The following is a 15,158-nucleotide window of genomic DNA, read 5'->3' as shown; positions in this document are numbered from 1 at the left end:
TTTTTTTTTATTTTTTAGGCAATGGGGGTTAAGTGACTTGCCCAGGGTCACACAATTAGTAAGTGTCAAGTGTCTGAGGCCGGATTTGAACTCGGGTACTCCTGAATCCAGGGCCGGTGCTTTAACCACTGCACCATCTAGCTGCCCCCAAGTAGTGTCATTTTTATATTATTGTTGTTCTTCCTTTGTTTTTGAAGAGAACTTTTACTGCCTCTTACTACCTGGGTGACTTTGAGCAAGTTATTTCATTTCTCTAGGCCTCACTATGTTCCTCTGTAAAATGAGGATTAGATGACCTCTAACATCTCTTCCAGATCTAACTCTTTGATTCTGTTATGCTAAGAGATTCTGGCCTGAAGATGGGGAGACAGTAGGAAACATTCCACTAGTGGGGACAGGAATGGTGACTCAGAACAGTTGGGCTTCACCAGTTCTTGAGATTTTGGGAAGATCTGTGGAGACGGAAGAGCATTATTTCTGCAGTTCATGGAGTGCTGTCTGGTCAATAAATCAAGCAGCTGACAAGTATTTGTTAAAAGCTTATTATGTGCCAGGCACTGTGTTTAGAGCAGGGACATCTCAGAAAATCTAAGTAGAATGGGGTTTGTACAGAAAAAGAATGGTTAGTTCAGGAAAATTTGGGGGATAGAAAATGCAAATTTCACCGAGTTGAGTTCAGGACAGCAGTTTTAACTTGAAATTTAGGGAAGACCCAAGAGAAATATGTTGAGAGATTGAAACCCTTTCCCCATACACACATACCTTTGATGACTAAAAAGAAAAGGGTATGTGTGCTCTGTGTGTTTGTGTATGTTGAGAATAGGTTGAAGGGTGAGGTGAAGGAAATAAATTTAATCTTGGATTGGAAGGTAGAAGTGAGTGTCAACTAGGAGGAAAGGACAGTATGAACCGACTAGTGCAATACTCTTGTAGAACTTCCTCCCTTGCACTCTTTCTCCTTTCCAATCCCATCCTTTCTATCAGTTCTGAAATAATTTTTCATAGCCCTATATAAAAAATCTTCAATGGCTTCTTCTTCTCCCTCCTTCCAAGTCTGTTCCTCCTTCTGACAGTGCTATTTCTGTCTGTGATGCTCTTTCTCACCTGTAGAGCTATGTAATCTTTGACTCTACCCTTTCCCTCACTTCTCATGTTCACTCAGCTACCAAGTCCCATGGATTCTGTGTCTGTAATATCTGTACTTCTTTCTCACTGTTACGTGGACTGATGCAAAGTAAAATGAGCAGAACCAGGAGAACACTGTATACAGTAACAACAATATTGTATGATGATCGATTGTGAATGACAGGTATTCTCTGCAATATGATGATCTAAGACAATTCTGAAAGACCTATGATGAAAAATGCTATCTCCAGAGAAAGAGCTGATGGAATTTGAATATAGATCAAAGCATACTTTTTCTTTACTTTCTTTATTTTTCTTGGGTTTTTTTTTGTTTGTTTTTTTTGTCTAAGGTTGCTCATGCCACACCGAGAGCACGAACACGTGCCGCCAGTACAAGGGCCCAGCAGGAAAAAGGCTGAGTTCCAGAAGACACATCGCCTTCTGGAAGCAGTCTGCCTCCCTTCAGTGAGTTCAATCTCTCCTCCCCCAAAAGGGCAGGTTCTTCAAAAGCTGCCTTTCTGAGCTCAGTAGCATAGGTAACCTTAGGTTGGGCCAGGTGTGGCCCCTCCCAAATGAGTTAGCTAAAAACGGGAATAATCTTTACCACAAATAATTTTTACCACACTTTTGGATTCCTCTCTTCCCCACACCCCCCACCCAATCTATCTTTTCTTTTTACTCATAATTATATATCTATATTTATTTGAAATAATGAACATTTTTACAATTTCTCAAGGTAATATTTTCTGACTAAAATCATTTTATTTGTTTGTTTATTTAAGTAATAAAGCATTTTTATTTATAGTTTTGAGTTCCAATTTTTATTCCTCCTTTCCTCCCTCCCCTTCTCCCTTCCCAAGGCAGTAAGCAATCGGATATGGGTTATACATGTACAATTCCCCATCTATCTTTTAAAACCCAACGAATCTGCCATTTATTCCATTAAATGTTCATTGATCTCTTTTCTCTCTAATTCTCCCCTCTCCAGACATTACTGTTCCCTAAGAACTCCGTAACTTTTTTTTACTTTGCTAATGCACTTATCATATAATGTTGAGTAGTATAGTTATGAATAATTGTGCTACATTCTGTGATTAGATGCCCCATAAAGGCAGAGTCCATGTTATATCTAAGTTGTTGGTTTTTTCTGAGTGCTCTGGATATAGTGATCACTTAAATGCTTGTCCAATTAATCAGCAAGGATGTAGTAAGGCTCTACTGTATGCCAGGGACTTGTTGATTGATAAATGGAAAAAGGCTATGTGGGAGGTGAACTATTTTGCTGTGTTCCAATAAACAGCAAGTTTCCTCAAGGCACCTGGGTCAGGATTCCTACGCAGAACCCTTCCCCCCATAAAAAGAACCACGATTAACTGGAAGATTTCCCATGATTTCTCATTTTTGCCTTAAACTCAGACTTGGTTTTGAACCATAGACAGAGAGGGAATGTGGATGTTAAAGATCATGTGATCCCAGAACATTATTTTATAAATAATGAAACCTAGAAGGAAGGCTACAGAAGGTTAAGTGACTTACACAAAGCTACACAGGCAGTAAATGGAAGAACTATTGTCTTCTGACTCCTAATCCTTCTTCCAGAATTTGTGACTGTCTCAAATATGTATCTAGGAAAATACATCTGAATATTTTCCCCTTGTTGGTAAAGTAAGCAGGTATCACTTAAATTGGAGACAAATCAAAAGCAGACACTCCTGTCCTACCCTGTTAAGTATCTATTTTTGAGAAAATCACTTGCATGATAGAATATTAAGGAATTGATAGTTAGGTGTTAGGCTCTTACAATGTCCCAAACACTGTGCTAAGTGCTAGGAATGAAAAGAGAGGCAAAAAACCAGTTTCTGCCCTGAAGGATCTAACGATGTAATAAGGAAGACCACAAGCAAACAAGTGTGCACACAAGATATATTCAGGCTAAATTGGAGATGATCTGAGGGAAGGTGCTGGTATTAAAAGGAACCAAAAAGGCTTCTTGAAGGAAGCTGGATTTTAACTGAGACTTGAAGGAATAAGGGAAACCAGGAGGTAGAAACCAGGAAGGAGAACATTACAGGGACAGGGAAAGCCAATAAAAATGTCAAGCTGGCAGATGTAGTGTCCTGTGCCAGGTGCTTCAAAGAGGCCAGTATCTCTGAATCATAGAGTAGGTGGTGGGTAGTAAAATGTAGGAAGACTGGTAAGGAAGGAAGGGGCCTGATTGTAATAGGCTTTAAATGCCAACAGAGGATGTTATATTTGATAGGAAGTAATAGGGAGCTATTCTATTGTAGTAGGAGTAGGAGGGTGATATGGTCAGACCTGCAGTCCAGAAAGGGTACTTTGGATATTCTAGAGTAGGGAGAGATTTGAAAGAGGGAGGTTATGCAAAAAGTTGTTTCAATGATCTGGGCATGAGGTTGAGGTTGAAGACTTGCAGCAGGGTGGTTGTAGCATCAGAGGAGAAAAGTAAGGGGAGTATATAAGAAAGTTAGAACTGGAAATACTTGGTGAGGGATTGGCTGTGGAAGGGGATATGTGTGAGAGAGTGACAAGTTAAGGGTGTAAGTTTGTGAGACTGGATAACTGGGAGGATGGTGGTACCTTTCACAGAAATGGGAAAGATGAAAAGTTTTGGGGGTGTGGTAGGGAATTTAATGAGTTAATGTTTTGTATCTGTTGAGTTTAAGATGTTTATGGGACATCCAGTTCAAAAATATTCAATAGGAAGTCAGAGATGTTCCCCTTTTAGAGAATTAAAGGTCCAGTGAGAGGATAGAGCTGGATAAATAAATATAAGAATCATCTACATAGATATGATTTTTTAAAAATAAGTTTTTATTGCTATTTTCTGTTTTTTACATCACCATAATATTCCATGTATCCTTCCCCCTGCCCCCCGCCCCCTTTCCGGGAACCATCCTATGTATCAAATAGTATTTTTTAGTGAGGAAAAAAGTCAACACAACAGGTTGATACATTAAAAAAAGTGAGAAAACATGTACAATGTGTAACAACTGTGGACCTCCCACCTCCACCAAGGGGTAGGTTAGAGGTGTCTTTTCACATCTCTTCATTCATATCTTATTTGATCTTTATAATTTTGATATATTTACTTTTTATTTTGGGGGGGTGTTGTTCTTTCCATTTACATTGTTGTAGCTACTGAGAGTATTTTTCTGGCTCTGCTTAATTCATACTGCATCAATTCATGTAGATCTTTCCATGCTTCTCTGTATTCATTGCACACATCCTTTCTCATATCATAGTAAAATTCTATTACATGGTAATATTCTACAATTTGTTTACCCATTCTCTAATTGATTGCAATCTACTTTGTTTCCAATTCTTAGCTACTGCAAATAGTGTTACTATAAATATTTTGGAGTATATGGGAAATATTTATCTTATATTTTCTGGTTTATTAAATACTGAGTTATTGAGTTTTATTATTTTTGATTCTTCCTAATTTAGTCTGTTCCAATGACATACTTCTCTATGTTTTACCCAGTATCAGATGGCTTTGATGACTACTACTTTATAGTATAGCTGTTCCTACCACTTTTCATCATTTCCCTTGACATGCCAAATATTTTGTTTTTCCAGAAGAATCTTATTATTTTATCAAAATCTAAAAAGTATCCTTTTAATAGATATAACAGTAAAACTATAAATAACTTTAGTAGTATAATAATTTTTATTATATTGGCATGGCACAACCATCATCACTGAATATTCTCTAGCTATTTCAGTTGCTCTTTGTTTCTTTAAGTAGCACTTTTTAGTTGAATCTATACAAACTTTTTGTGTACTTTGGTTGGTTCCTCCCCAGATACTTTGTGCATTTTGTGGTTGTTAAAAAGGGACTTCCCTTTCTATAATTTCTTCTTGGATTTTGCTATTATTATATAGAACTGTAGTTAGTTTTTGAGAGTTTATTTTCAATCTGCAACTTTGCTGAAGCTATTATCTTTATTAGTATTTTTGTTGAGTTGCTAGGATTTTTTTTTTTAGTGAGGCAATTGGGGTTATGGGACTTGCCCAGGGTCACACAGCTAGTAAGTATTAAGTGTCTGAGGCTGGATTTGAACTCAGGTACTCCTGACTCCAGGGCCAATTCTCTATCCACTGTGCCACCTAGATGCCCCTAGGATTTTAAAGTAACCATAATATTGTCAGCAAATAAGTTTAGCTTTATCTCCTTTTTATCAGGCTTTACACCTTCAATATCTTTCTCTTGTCTTTTTACTTTTGCTGGAATTTCCAAAATTATATAAAATATTAGTTCAGACAGGGCACATACTTGCTTTATTCCTGTATTTATTGGGAAAGCTTCTGGTGTATGCCCATTATTTATGATGTTTGCTTTTGGTTTAAATCTAAACTTTTAAGATATCAAAACAGTCCCATTATGACTACACTTGGTAGTATTTTTTACTATAAATGACTAATGTACCTTTCAAAGGCTTTTCACACATCTCTTGAGATAATTATGTGGTTTTTTTTTTGTTGTTGTTGTTGTTGTTTTTTTTGTGGGGCAATGGGGGTTAAGTGACTTGCCCAGGGTCACACAGCTAGTAAGTGTCAAGTGTCTGAGGCCAGATTTGAACTCAGGTACTCCTGAATCCAGGGCCTGTGCTTTATCCACTGCGCCACCTAGCTGCCCCAATTATGTGGTTTTAAATCTTTTTATTTTTAATGTGATTAATTGATTTTGATTGTTTTCCTAATTTTGAACCCTCTTTATATCCCTGGTATAAATCCAACTTGGTCATGATCAATGATTTCTTGGCTGAATTATATGATTTTTATTTAACTTTTTTTTTTTTTTTAGTAAGGCAATTAGGGTTAAGTGACTTGCCCAGAGTCACACGGCTAGTGTTAAGTGTGAGGCCGGATTTGAACTTAGGTACTCCTGACTCCAGGGCCGGTGCTCTATCTACTTCACCACCTAGCTGCCCCGATTTATTTAACATTTTTGAGTGAATGTTCATTGTTTGGGGTCTATAGTTCTATACTTTTTCCTTTTCTGTTTTAGGTATTAGAAACTTATTTGTCTCGTAAAAGGAATCTGATCGGGTGCTTTATTTCTCAATTTATGAGAATAATTTATTCATGAATAAGTATTCATTAAAATTGCTCATGATAGGGGCAGCTAGGTGGCACAGTGGATAAAGCCCCGGCCCTGGATTCAGGGGTACCTGAGTTCAAATCCAGCCTCAGACACTTAACACGTACTAGCTGTGTGACCCTAGGCAAGTCACTTAACCCCAACTGCCTCACCAAAAAAAAAAAAAAAATTGCTCATGATTGGGGCAGCTAGGTGGCACAGTGGATAAAGCACCGGCCCTGGATTCAGTAGTACCTGAGTTCAAATCTGACCTCAGACACTTGACACTTACTAGCTCTGTGACCCTGGGCAAGTCTCTTAACCCCCATTGCTCCGCAAAACAAAAACAAAATGGCTCATGATTGCAACTCTACTTTTTAAATTCACCTGATACACAGTAAATATTCATTAAAAGTTTGATAGGCTTTCCCCCCTTTCCCTCCCCCCCCCATCTGTCCCCTTCCCTCTCTAAGGACCCTACCCTAAAATATCTTGCCCCCAATTTAGCATGTATTTCCCACCCTTCTTTCAGGGTGCACCTCCCGTGTGTTCCCAAGGACTTGCTACATCCCTCTTAGTTCTTTAGGGACCTTTCCCCCATTTGGGGAGACCTCCTTGACCTACATTCTCACCCCCCACCCCATGTCCTAGCTGTAGCTTTTTAGTGCTTGAACCCGTACTTTTCCCTTCCCAACAGAGGGAGGGGGAAGGGGAGGCACTGCCCCCTGGGGGTCTGGCTGAGCCGGGCCCGGGCCCCCAGGGCCAGGGGAGTCAGGATGATAAGGACTCAATGTCTTCTGGGTCTGTGTACCTTCATGGACTTTGTGGCCAAGCTCTGGAGCTTCTGCCTGTACCTTCTGCGTAGACCGGTCCGAACGATAATTCAGTATCAAACTGTTCAATATGATATCCTTCTTCTATCCCCTGTGTCCCCAAACAGGCTTGGCCAGGTAAAGTGAAAGATACTAGTACTAGATCTGGATGAAACTCTTATTCACTCCCACCATGATGGGGTCCTGAGGCCTACAGTTCGACCAGGAACACCTCCTGACTTCATTCTCAAGGTTGTAATAGACAAACATTCTTTCCGTTTTTTTTGTACATAAGAGGCCCCATGTGGACATCCATTCATCCCTCCCTCCCTGCATCCCTCCCTGCATCCCTCTCTGCCCACCCGCCCTTGGGCTGCTTGCTCCATCCCCAGCCTGTTTCTGAGGACTGCCTCGTCTGGGCCTTCTACACTCCACTTGGAGGCCAGATGGACATATAAGCCCAGATACTGAAACAGCCTCACCATGTTCGCACATTCCCTGGAAACTAGAGTTTGGGATACAGATTGTGGCCTGGGAGGGCCGAAACAGCCCCCATGTCAGAGGTAGGGAGAGACTGAGCTAGTAGGGTCAGACAGATGCTAAACGAGCTCTGTTGTGATTTGATTATTTAAAAAAAAAAAAAAAACCTCTTGTAAAAAAATAAACAAACAACCCCCCTCCCCCCCAAAAAAGGTTTGATAGAATTCTCCTGGGAAAGGGCCAGGTTTGTTTGGTTGGTTTTTTTTGTCCCTTTGTAATTTATAGCTAGTTCCATTTCATTTTCTGAGATTGGATTTTTTAAGATCTCTATTTGGTCTTTTGTTTGAGTATTTTTTTTTATTTTGGGGGGTATTCCTTTATTTCTTCATATCCTCAGCTTTATTAGCATCTTCATATACATAATTCTTTTTATTTCTTCTGGGTTTGTTGTGATTTTAACTTGTTCCTTTATTATTTTGTTGATTTGACTTTCTGTTCTTTTCTTTTTAATCAGCTAGGGTAATGGTTAATCAATTTTATTAGCCTTTTAAGAAACCAGCTTTTAGTTTTATTTATCATTTCTAAAATCTATATTTGCTTCCTGTATATCTATTTTCCTCTAATTTTTAATATCTCTTTTGTACTTATTTTGTTAACTTATTTGTTGGCTTGCTAATTTAAAAAAATCCAGACTCAATTCATTAATCCTCTAGTTTTCTGTTTTGTTAATGTATGTTTGTAGAGATATCATTTTCTAATGTGATGAAATAATGGGATTTCACAGATACTCAAAGACCCACCTGGAGATTAATCTAGACTGATTGAATCAAGTGAGAGTGATTGACTGCTGATTAGCCTACTTCAAGTTAACTGGATCGTAATCACACCTGGCTAGCTCTTAAGAAGGTATTGTTCTCAGAAGCTAGATTGTGAACTCAACTTGAGAACACTTTCAAAGCCAATGGATTTGGATGATGCCAACCAATCAGCTTGAAGCAGTGTGTAAGGACCGCCTCTGTTCCAGACCTATAAAAAGCTTCCACAATCAGCTTGCTGGAGAGTTTGTGATTGAAGCAGGCTTGTGGCAGAGAACTTGAGGAAGAACCAGACCAGGCTTGGAACTCTAGGCTAATTAGGCTTTTTTCTTAACTTTCTGAACTCCATGGGAATATCTGTATGCTTTAATAAATGTTTAATGCCCAAGGACTGGTGCTAAAGCTTCTAATTTAAGGTGACCACAATTTAGATTTTAAACATCACACTAAACCACTTTGTGATCCTTTTCCCTAGTTTGGAGTTTTGCTTAACTTATTAAATATTTTCCTTTGTTTCTTTGATCTATTTATTGAATTCTTCCCCTCTTTTTTCTTTGTTCTTTAATCAAGAAAAATCTGCCTTACTTTCCCTTTTAATTTGTTTATTAATTTTTAGAATGTTATTTTTTGCAAGTTTAAATTTTTTTTCTCTTGCTCTTTATTATTTACCTTCCTTTTCTATCTGTTCTAGATTGATATTCTTTGATTGATGGTCTCTATACTTATTTTATTCTTTAGTCTTTATAGATCTCATGAGAATAAAGTTTCTAAGGTACCAAGTTTGAGTTCTTTTCTAAACAGTTTCTATATTGTTGCCTTGTAGATCTTGTCCCCTATACTCCTTTTTTGTGTGTGTGTCTTACTCTTAGAATGACCAATTTGTGAAGGTAATAGAAAGGATAATGCTCCGTGGTAGGCATTTTTTAGTGTCCCTAATGGGGAACTTCCTTATTGACCTTTGCCTTCACTATGGTCATGTCCCCCTCATTTCCTATGAAATCTTTTCTCTGGCTCCACTACCTCCTACTTTCCTGGATGTTAGTTGCCCCCAGGATATTGGAACAACTGGAGATGGCCCTGGATATTTAAGGCAATTGGGGTTAAGTGACTTGCCCAGGGTGACACAGCTAGTAAATGTCTGAGGTGAAATTTGAAATCGGATCCTCCCAACTTCAAGGCCAGTGCTCTATCCATTGTGCCACATATATCTTGCCACCACATGGCTCTGGAGGAGAGAGGGAGGCTGGAGACTTCACACACCCCTGCCTCACTTAAATCCAATTCATTGCAAGTCATAACATCACCCTGATGTCATAGACCTCTTCAAAAATGAAGGACAAATAACAAGTCCCCAGGAACTCTAATTTCCCTTTTCTGGGGCAGGAAGAGTGGTTTCTATAAGCACCCAAACTGTATCTCATTATAATGTCTTTCATTTCCCTTCTTAGAATACCCCTTTTTCTCCATGGTAGAAATTCATCACTGGTACCTCTTCCTATTGATGAAACACGATTTTCATTCCCCTTACCCCCTCTCAATTCATATCTGCCTTTCTCTCTTCAATTTTCCTATAGGCTTTCTTCTCTCTGAGAGACCATAGGAGACACTTTCACTTCATTATTAACTTTTGACTTAATTAGGGTATATTGTCTATTCTCTTCTATATCTTGTCTCCCCCTCTGCCTTTCATGCATCTTCCAATTCTGTAATTTAGGCCCATAAAAATACTCACCTGCAGGAGGAGTGTTGTGAGGTTTAAGCCAAGATGTCAGGCCTGTTTCTCCACTAACTTCTATTTGACTTTTGCTTTCACCTTTGTGAAAAAGGTGAACCTTGGCATCTAAGTGATGCACTGGATGGAGTGTTGGACCTAGAGTCTGGGAGACCTAAGTTAGGATCTGGACTTAGATACTTACTGTCTGTGTGTCTTGGGGCATATCACTCAACCTTTGTTTGTTGTGAGGATCAAATGAAATCATATTTGTACAGTGCTTAACACAGGGCCTGGCACATAGTAAGCATCCAATAAATGCTTTTTTCCTTCCTTGTGTACTTTTGGAAAGAAATCTCTTAACGATCTCTCTGTTGTTATTTTTTTTGTTGTTCTTGGTTATTACCTTTCTTGTATTTCTGCTGTCTGAAGTGTTTGAATAGTAAATGGTGTATTTAGGCCTGGTTTTCTTTCTAGGTATGTTTTGAATACTTCTTTTTTATTGAGCATTTCTATTTTTCATTAATGGTTAGTGAAAGAAAAAGAGAAGCATTTATATAGCACCTACTATGTTCTAGGAACTATGCCTTAGCATACAAGCTTTGCAAATATTATATTTGATCCCTACAACAACAATGTGAGGTAGATGCTGTTATTATCATTATTACCATTTTATAGTTGAGGAAACTGAGGTTAAGTGACTTGCCCAGACTCACATAACTAGTAAGGATTTAAGGCTAGATTTGAACCCAGGTCTTCTTGACTCCAGGCCACTGTACCACCTGCCAGTTTAGGTTAGGGTCAGGTTTGCAGGGTATTTCACCTTGGGTTGTATCTTTAGCTCCTTTGCTTTTCAGAGCACATTATTCTATTCTTTCCTGGGATTTATGGTGGGCTCAAAAATCTTTTGTTGTTTGCTTTTCCTTCCTTTTATATTTGAAGGTCTTTCTCCTTGTTACTTGCAGAATTTGTTATTTTTCATTGGAATAGTTACATTTAAGCATGATTTATCTTGGATTTTGCAAAATAGCTCCCCCTCCCCCAGGTAATCTGTGGATTCTTTCAATTGGCACTTTGCTTTTTACGTTTAGAAGTTCTAGGTAGTTTTCTTGTATTATGTCTTGCATTATGGTATTCAGGTTTTTTAACTTGCCATGTTGTTCTAGGAGCTCTATAATCCTTAAATTTTCTCTATGCTTCCTGTCTTCAAGAGTAATTTATTGTGCCCACATGAAAATCACATTCTCTTTTAATATTATTGCTTTTTATTTCACATCTGTGCATTTGTATTTCCAATAAATTATTCTCTCTTTTTTCCTTTGGTGAAACTTGCCACTGTGGATTTAAGTTTTTATAACCGATCAGTCATTTCTGTTATGCAGACCATAAATTTCACTTTCATAATTCTTATTTCTCTTTTAAATCATTCAGGAATATCCTTCTGTCAATCCATACTTTCATGTGGAATCTACATGGTCCTGTTTCTCATCAGGCATTGAGTAATTTTCTTTTATTCTACAGTATTATTATTCTTTCTTTCTCTTTTTTTTGCAGGCAATGAGGGTTAAGTGACTTGCCCAGGGTCACACAGCTAGTAAGTGTCAAGTGTCTGAGGCCAGATTTGAGCAAAGGTCCTCCTGAATCCAGGGCCAGTGCTTTATCTACTGCACAGCCCCTTACAGTATTTTTTAAAAAGATGCCTATACTCTAAGCTGATTTGGAGACCATGTTTCTTTATATTATTATCTTCCCTATTTATCTTCTTATGCTCCAGGTCTTTAACTTAGCTTTATTCCTCCTAAAATCTTTGGTAGGGTCAATCTTTTTTTACCTTATAGTCTCCTATTACTCACTTTCTGACTCCTTCCCCTTTGATAACAATTTTCCCCGGGGGCTGGACCTAAAAGCCATCTTAGCTTTTTCCCGTTCCGTGTAGTGTATATTTCACCAGCCTGAGTCTCTGCGCCCAAGTAACTTCTAGGCAAACTGTACTGGTCCCAAATTGATGCTGTACTGTTTATCTCAGGCTTAGTCAAATGCTGCAAAACATGTCCTCTCATTCCCCATTATTCTACATTTGGTAGTTGAGCTCTATCCATGCAGAGAACACTATCATGCTGCTGATCAGCCAGAGAAAGCTCTGACCTTTGATTTTTTTTTTTTTTTGTAGCACTAGAAGGGGAGGAGAGGCAGAGTTAAGTTTTACTGCAAGCCAGTTGTAGACTTTTGCAGCCCTGCCCAAGAATGATGGGAAAGGGATGCTGAGTGTGCAGTTATTGGTTAGGGATTAGCCTTCTCTGCTATTAGTTTATTGAATTGTTAACTTATTAGGGTTTTTGTTATACTAGATTGTGGAGGCAACTGAAATTGTTTGATCCCTCATGCAGAATTCCTATTTTGGAAAAGTTTGAGTAGTCATGAAAAAATGTCTAGTCCTTCATCTTTCTTAGTACACATATTGTACATATCTAATTTACATGTTTTCTCCCCCATTAGAATGTTAGCTTTTGAAGGCAGGAACAGTTTTTTGCCTGGCACGAAGTAATCTTTATTATATTCTCTTTGAATGATTGATTGATATATCTTAGCTGAACAAGTGCTAATAATAATCATTAGGCTCTGGAGCCCAGGAGCAAACAATGGGTCTCTTTGGGCAACCAGATTTGTTCCTGAGGGACACTTATTAGTGTTTCTGTATCAATTTATGCTTTCCCAGATGGCAGTCTGAGACTGGAAGGTGGGAGTAGAGGTTGAGACTATCTTTTGTCCTATTTCCATTCCCAGTTTGTTCAATGCAAAAATGAGAGATGTTGCTGACTCCTTTCATTTGGGGGTTGGTTTTCTTTGGAGGTCCTTACTGTTCCCTGGATCCTGATCCTATTGTAACTTTCAAGCCTGTTAGCTGAGAGGCAACATTCCAGGTTCTCTTCGTGTACCCAGTCTGATCCTAGGGACCATAATACATCCCTATGTGCTCATCTCTTAAAGTGCTTATTTTTTCTCCATATCACCCTGATGTATTTTGGAAATAGGAAAGTACTTCCCTTTAGTGTGCTTAAAGTATATGTTCTCCTTCCTATGAGAGTGTTTTATAGACATTTTAAACTTTGAAGACTTATTCATCTTTACCTCCCCCAGAGACTATAACTGTTCCTTGTACACAATTTTGTTGTTGTTCAGTTGTTTCAGTCATGTCTGACTCTTCATGACCCTATCTGGGGTTTTCCTGGCAAAGATACTGGAGTGATTTGCCATTTCCTCCTCCAGCTCATTTTACAAATTAGGAATTGAGGCAAACAGGGTTAAGTGGCTTGCCCAGAATTATAGCTAGCAAGTGTCTGAGGCCACATTTGAACTCAGGAAGATGAGTTTCTTCCTTCAGGCCGTGTCACTATTCACTGTGCCACTTTGCTGCCCATTGAACGCAATAGGTATCACTAAATATTTGTTAAATGAATTCAGAAAAGTAGCTTTATCACTACCTGTGGGCTAAGTAACCTCTTTCAAATATTAAAAAACAATTTTTAATTATATTAAAGTTTCTATTGCTATCGAATCTGAAAATTGCTCCTTTTTAAAAATAATAGTGTGGGGGGCAGCTAGGTGGCTCAGTGGATAAAGCATTGGCCCTGGATTCAGGAGAACCTGAGTTCAAATCTGGCCTCAGACACTTGACAGTTACTAGCTGTGTGACCCTGGGCAAATCACTTAACCTTCATTGCTCCACAAAAAAACAAATAACAAAAATAACAAAATAATAATAATAATGTGAATATCATGGACATCTACTTGAATACTCAGTGGATGCTTCTATCTTTTTATAAACATTAGTAATCCCCAAATAGGGAATTGAGATTAAGGTACTCTAAAAGCCAGTCTTTGCCAGATGTCTGTATTGCCAAGAATCCTGCAGGAAGGTACTATAGTTTTCCTAGGTTCTTATAAATTTGATGGACTTTTATAAATCTGGCCCCATCTGACATCCGTGCATCCTTATAATTACAATAACCAACATGTGAAAATGTTGCCCAAATAGATTCCTACTTCAAAATAGTATATGTGTGAAACCAAACAAATTTATTAAATTTAAACTCTTTGTCATATTAGCATCATTACCTATTAGTTATACAGACGATATAATTGTTAGTTATACATACCATATAAATGTTGAAGCCACACAGTATCAACCAGTTGCTTTATGGAATCAGATCTTAGTTAAAACCAGCAAATGAATACAATGGACAAGTATAAATAGGACCCTCATTAGTTAATCAACAAACATTTATTAAGGCTTACTATGTGCCAGGTGCTGTGCTGAGTTAGCAATGGGGATACAAAGAAAGACACCCCCCCAAAAAAGGGCCCTTCCCTTGTGGAGCTCACATTCCAATGGGGAAGATAACATGTGAGTAATTATGTGCATACAAGTCACATAGAGAGTAGATGGTGTTAAGGGCTAAAATTCTAGCTAGTCTGTCTAAAATATCTAATGAGTGGTCGCCAATAAATTATAAGCTTTAGCAAGAGTTAGACTTTTAAGCATTTATTAAGGAGAATAAGAATTTAGTAAAGAGAGAGAAAGGCCTAGATTCCTATCTATTAAAGGGAGAGCACATTTCTAGCTCCCTTCTCCACCAGAGTCCAAAGGAAAGAGCCTGAGACCAAGCGCCAGTCTCTTCCTTCCTCCTCCCACTTGCCTGCGTCACTTCCTGACGCCAAAGAAAAGACTCCTGGTCTTGCCCTCAAAGACCTTCGCTTCATGGGTGGAACTCTTCTACAGTAAGTCTCCAGCGGGTGGCATCATTCCAATCGTTACAATGGGAGGTTTGTTTGTTGTTTGTCCTCCATTCTTGAAGAGGACCATGATATCAGGGTGATGTCATGACTTGCATTGAATTGGATTTAAATGAGGGAAAGCAATGCAGGGTCACCAACCTCAATCTCTCCTCCAGAGCCATCTGGGTTCAGTGGCAAGATATATATCAGGACAACTGGAGATAGCTCTGGATGTTTAGGGCAACTGGGATTTGGTGATTTGTCCAGGGTCCCACAGCTAGTAAGTGTCTGAGGTGAAATTTGAACTCGGGTCCTCTAATTTCAATGAGGAAGGC

This window comes from Dromiciops gliroides, chromosome 1 (assembly GCF_019393635.1).
Source record: "Dromiciops gliroides isolate mDroGli1 chromosome 1, mDroGli1.pri, whole genome shotgun sequence".
In the NCBI taxonomy this organism is placed as follows: Eukaryota; Metazoa; Chordata; class Mammalia; order Microbiotheria; family Microbiotheriidae; genus Dromiciops; species Dromiciops gliroides.
The sequence above is the reverse complement of the archived record's forward strand: the minus strand, read 5'-3'. Positions refer to the sequence as shown.